The sequence below is a fragment of the Gracilinanus agilis genome, chromosome X (assembly GCF_016433145.1).
Source record: "Gracilinanus agilis isolate LMUSP501 chromosome X, AgileGrace, whole genome shotgun sequence".
Classification (NCBI taxonomy): Eukaryota; Metazoa; Chordata; class Mammalia; order Didelphimorphia; family Didelphidae; genus Gracilinanus; species Gracilinanus agilis.
Window position 1 is genome coordinate 6,717,480 of NC_058136.1, and position 6,397 is coordinate 6,723,876.

A 6,397-nucleotide genomic window follows, 5' to 3' on the forward strand; every position below is an offset into this window, starting at 1 on the left:
GAGAGGAAAAATAATATCTCTGAAAAAATATACTGAAAAATAAAGGAATAACAAATGGACTCAGTCATTCAATAATAAGAAAGTTAACAACTAAAATAAAAACAAGACAGAATATTGAATATCAGAGGAGATATAGAAAATATAAAACCCAAATATATAGAACTATAAAGGATCTTTCAAAAGATATGTAGAGTTCAGCTAATTCCAATATTAAACAAATTATTTGAAATAATTGGTAAAGGAGTTAAGCAACTAAGCTACTGATACCTAAACCAGGAAGAGCAAAAATAGAGAAAGAAAAATACAGACCAGTCTCATTAATGAACATGGATGCAAAAATCCTAAATCAAATATTAGCTAGGAGACCACAACAACACAACACACAGTTTACACATTGTGACCAAACAGGATTTAAAACAGAAATGAAGGGATGGTTTAATAAAAGGAAAACTATTAAGAAAATTGATCATATTAGTAATGAAGGTAATAAAAATCATATGGTTATATCAACAGATATAGAAAAAGCCTCTGATAAAATGCAACATACATTCTATTAAAAACAATGGAATGCATAGGTATGCATTTTTCTTAAAGGGATAGGAAACATCTCCTAAAACCATCAGCAAACATAATTTGTAATGGGAATCAACTAGAAGCCTTCCCAATAAGATCAGAAGTGAAACAAGGATGTCCATTATCACCAATATTATTTAATATAGTATTAGAAACACTAGCAATAAGAGAAGAAAAAGAAATTGAGGGAAGGAGAACGGGCAAAGAGGTAATAAAACTATTTCTCTTTACAGACGACATAATAGTTGGCATATGTGGACAATCCTAGAGATTGAACTAAAAAGTTAGTTAAAACTATCAGCAATTTTAGTGAAGTAGCAATATATAAAATAAACCCATTTTACTTAGCATTTTTATGTATTAGTAACAAAATCCAGCAAGAAGCATTAGAAAGAGATACTCTATAAAAAAAATAGAATAGAATACTTTGGGAATTTACCTGCCAAAACAAACTCAGGAACTACATGAACATAATTAAAAAATCCTTTTTATACAAATATAGTCAGACTTAAAGAAGTGGGAGAAATATTAATTGTTCATGGATGGGCAGAACCAATATAATTAAAATAACAACAATGCTACCTAAATTAATCCACTTATTCAGTGCCATCCTAATCAAATTACCAAAAAACATTCTAATCGAGCTAGAAAAAATAATAAAATTCAGTTGAACAAATGGTCAAGAAAAACAAAAGGATTAATTTTTAAAATTTAAAAAGGAGGCCTAGCAATTCCAGATTTTAAATTGTATTTATAAAGTAGTACTTATCAAAACTATCTGGCACTGGCTAAGAAATATACAGGCAGATCAGTGGAATAGAACAGACATACAATAAACAATAAAAGATTATAATAACCTTGTATTTGACAAAAATATAGATCCAGGCTATTGGGATAATAAATCACTATTTGGTAAAAATTTCTGGGACAACTCAAAAGTAGTTGGGTATACACCAATATCATATACCATTCTCTAAGATAAGACCAAAATAGATATCAAAGGAGATATCATAAGCAAATTAGAACAGGGAACATATTACTTATCAGATTTATGGATAGTAGAGGAACTTATGAGTAAACAAGACATGAAGAACATTGTAAGATGTAAAATGGGTAATTCTGAGTACATTAAATTGAAAAGTTTTGTAAAAATAAAAGAAATATTGCCAAGATTAGAAGGAAAGCATAAAACTTGGGGAAAAATCATAGACAATTTCTCAGATAGAGGTCTCATATCAAAAATATATAGAGAACTTTGTCAAATTCATGGGAATAAGTGCCATCCTCCAACTGATAAATAAGTAAAAGATATAAACAGACAGTTCTGGATGAAGAAATCAAAGCCATATATAGGTACATGAAAAATACCTTAAAATACTACTAAATAGGAAAATGTAAACCAAAACTATTTTGAGAAAGCACCTCACACCAATCAGATTGGCTAAAATGACAAATGTTGAAGAGAATGTGGAAAAGTGGGGACACTAATATACTAATACACTGTTGGAGGATCTGTGAAAGATCCAACCCATTTTGGAGAGCAATTTGGAATTATGCCTAGAGAACAATAAAACTATGTATATTCTTAGACTAGATGGATCTATTTCCAAGGAGATTAGGGAAAAAGGAAAAGAATGTATATATTCCAAAATATTTATAGCTGCTCTCTTTGTGGTGACAAAGAACTAGAAACTGAGAGGAAGCTCATCAATTGGGGAATGGCTAAACATTGTTTCATATAATCGTGATAGAATACTACTGTGCCATAAGAAACAATGATCGGATTAATTTAAAAAACTTGGAAAAAGGGCACATGACAAAACTAGTGGAAATGCGCATCGGCCATGGGTGGGGGGAGTGCGGGGGGGTGAAGGGGATAGGAAGAGCATGAATCAGGTAACCATGTTAAAAATGTATATTAATAAATGTTAAAAAAAAACTTGGAAAGAATTACATGAGATAATGAAGAGTGAAATGAGTAAAATGCAGAGAGTATTATATACAGCTACAGATTTAAGATCTGAAGAATAACTTGCGAATTCTCACCTTTAGAGAATGAATTGAGAAATGGAAACTCGAAAGACATAATCTATAAAATTTGCCAGATGATGCTTTCTATGGTGTGGCAAGGGGAGGGAAGGCCTAAATAAAAATAAATCTTTTTTAAAAAGATGTGTATTATTGAAATTTATTTAGCTAATCTAATCCTAAACCCAGAAAGGAAATAAGATGCTGAAAGTGGTACATGAATGAGACAAATTAACAACAGAGCCGGAGTTCATTGTTATGACTGAATATACATAATTTCATGACAGCACAACTGAGAGCTCAAAAGAAAGGGAGACAGTTACAAAATTATAAAAAAGCAGTAACAATAAAACATGAAAACAAGATCTTAGGTCATCTGATATTGGAAAATATTACTGAAAGAATTTTGAAAGAAGTATCAAAAAGCCTCATGCAGATGGATTTATGGTAAATAGCATCAGATTTTTAAAAGTTGACTAAATGTTAGAAAATTCGAAAGAATTTTGAAACACTAGGAAAAACATTTAATATATTTATATAATTTTATTGTTTATATTGTATATTTAACACATTTTTATTAAAATCCAAAAAATACCAGTTCTAAATCATTTGATTATTTGATAGGATATGGAAAAGGCCTTTGAAAAAATCCTATGATCATTTGTGATAAAAATCTTACAAAAACCTAGGACGAGAGAGGCCATTTTGAATCCGATAGGGCAAATATATTTATATTTAAAATATATAAATTTGTTGCATATACATATACAATTATATTTTTCCTGTCCACTTTGAATTTTGCATTCTAAGTTTATGCTCATATTGTCCCAAAATAGATATAATTTTGCCTTCTCTTTGCATGTTTAAATCTTTGGTTTCTTTCTCTAGTCTTATTGTTAGCACTAGAATTTCCCAAACTATGTTAGAGAAAAGTGGGAAAGGGGAGTGTATCCTTACCTTATTTATTCTTAGGAATATTTCTTGTGTTTTACCATTTGAAATAATGCTATCTTTTAAAATACATATGTGAACATACATATATCTTTCAAAAGAAATACACAGAATATAAAACAAAGACATACACGTGTATAAAGATGTTTATATAGACATACACACATACAAAGATTGCAACACAAGAACTGTAGGGCACTATAACGTTCATCTCTCAAAGATGGACTGTTGTAAAAGAGAGATAAAACTGGAAAGAAAATATAGAAATGAAATAATCATTGCTGTTTGAGTTGAAAGGTTTCTGTCAATTTAGAATAGGAATATTAAAGAGTATAAATCTTTTAGTACCAGGTGATATGCAGTTACAAAGAAAACAGCCAAGACATGTTGCACTTGATAATGTTAAAAAAGTATTGAATATAACAATTGTGAGCAAAATATGTAGGCCCAAATGGAGGATTCATAATGACATCCTGATAAATGAGTTGGCTCAAGAACAAATCATAAAAAACAAATAGATAATTCTGTGAAAAAGTATAATGATGATGAAAAAACATCCCTAAATTTCTGGAATGCAGTGAAAGCAGTCCTCAAAAGAAAAATCTCATGTCTGAAAACATATAATAATAAAATAGAAGAACTATGAACTAAACTGACAAATAACAAAAAACAATTAATAAAGAAACCAACCTTAACTAAATACAGAAAGGAAAAATTTTAAAATGTCAAGTGAAAGCAAAATGTAAAACAAAAAGGACACAGATTTGGCATGGAAAATCAAAATTCTTTTAAAAAATGGTCACATTTGAAAAACTTTTAGGTCCTCTGAACAGAAAGATGAGGGAAGGAAATAAAATTGATAGAATAAAAAATCACAACAGAATAGAAATAAAGACTGGTGGGCATACAATTATTTGCCAGCACAATTGGAGATTCAAAAGAAATGGAAGCTTATCTGCGAAAATATAAAATCGCAAAATGAGTAGGTTATCAAATCAAGACCTTATACAATCTAATGTTAGAAAATGAAATTGAATGAGTATTAAAGAACTACAAAAGAAAGAAATCTCTCGTCCAAATGGATTTGTAGGTGACAAGTATAAAACTCTAAGAAAAAATTTACCACATTATGGAAATTATTTTTAAATGTGAGGTAGAAGAGAGTCTACCAGAATCCTTTTATGTGATAAAGTTTACTGATGAAAAACCAATGAAAAATAAGACAAAGAACAACTATAGACTATATGACTCATGAATATTAAGTAAAAAATTTAAAGAGCCTCCTTCCCTCATAACATGTCAGTGGTGTCAAACAGGGCCACTCATCTGCATGTAAGTATTCCCGAAAATTACTTGTTGATGTGGAAATATTCACATTATCTATATTCTATTGTATTTTTAAAAAATTTGTCAAATATTTCCCAATTACATTTTAATTTGGTCAAGACTACAGAGTTACAGACCACAGCCATGTTTTTGATACTTTGATCCAAAAAAATATATTCTAGTATTTTTATTTATTTTGTTAAATATCACATTAAAATGTTTAACATTCATTTTTGAAAATTTAGAGTTCCAAATTCTCTCTCTCCCTCCCTTGCTTCCCCCACCCATTGAGAAGGCAAGCAATATGATATTGATTATACATGTGAAATTATGCAAAATATTGTGGCAATATATTCAAGAAATTATTCACTATGACAAAGTTGGATTACTGAGTGTACAAAGATGATTTAACAGAAAAAAACCATTTAGCATAATTCATCTTATTAAAAAACTCACATCTAAAGCACATGATTATATTTGACAAGCTACATAAAAAAGATACAGGCCTAAATGATGAATTATTAATATGATTCTGAATTACAAGTGGGCTGAAGAACAATCACAGAAAATAATTATATGAAAGAGGATAATAATGAGAAAATAACTTAAAATTTCAGGATACACCTAAAAGTCCCCAGAAAGAGAAAAAAGTCATATTATAAAATAAAAAAACAGTAATACTGACCCGAATAAGCCATTGATAACAAGAAAATTAACAAAACTAAAATAACGACAAAAAAGAATCTTAAATATCAAGGAGAAATAGATTTTTTAAAATGAAGCAAAATGATAGAATTCCCAAACAAAGCTAAAGTTTCTTTGGAAAGATGTAAAGATGTGGATCATTGACATTTTTCTAATTAATCTAATTTTAAAGAACAAAGAAGGGAAATCAGATGGTCAAAACAAAACATGAACAATGCAAGATCATAAGAGCATGTTGTTATAATCGAGTATTCACAATTACATGCCAACACAACTGTAAACTAAAAAAAATTGGACTTAGCTACAAAAAATATAAATAAACAGCATTCATAGAACATGAAAAGAAAATCTTAGACCATCTACTGCCAGAAAATGAAACTGAACAGGCTTTGAAAATAATTTTTAAGATACTATCCCCCTAAAAAATTAGAGAAGGAAAGCTGGGAGCATTGGTACAAAAGGTGAGGAACTGAGATAAGGGGTGAGAAATGCATATCTGTGTTTGGGGGTACTTCTGGTGGAAGGCATTCAACAGCTTTTTATTTTCATCCAGTTTTTATTGTGTTTTTTTTTCCTTACCTGCTTTTAGTAGAGAGGTCCATGAAAGGACTTGACTTCAATGCCATTCTTATTTTCTAGAACCCATAGAAAGTTTCTTCTGGTTTTTTTTGGGGGGGGGGAGTTGGGGAGGAGGTTAAGAATTTATTATCATCCATTCCCAGTATGAAAGCATAAAAAAGGAGGGGAGAAAGAGTAGAGGCAGCATTGGGAAAAGGATATATTTTCTCCTCTGATTCATAGCAGAAATGGTTGG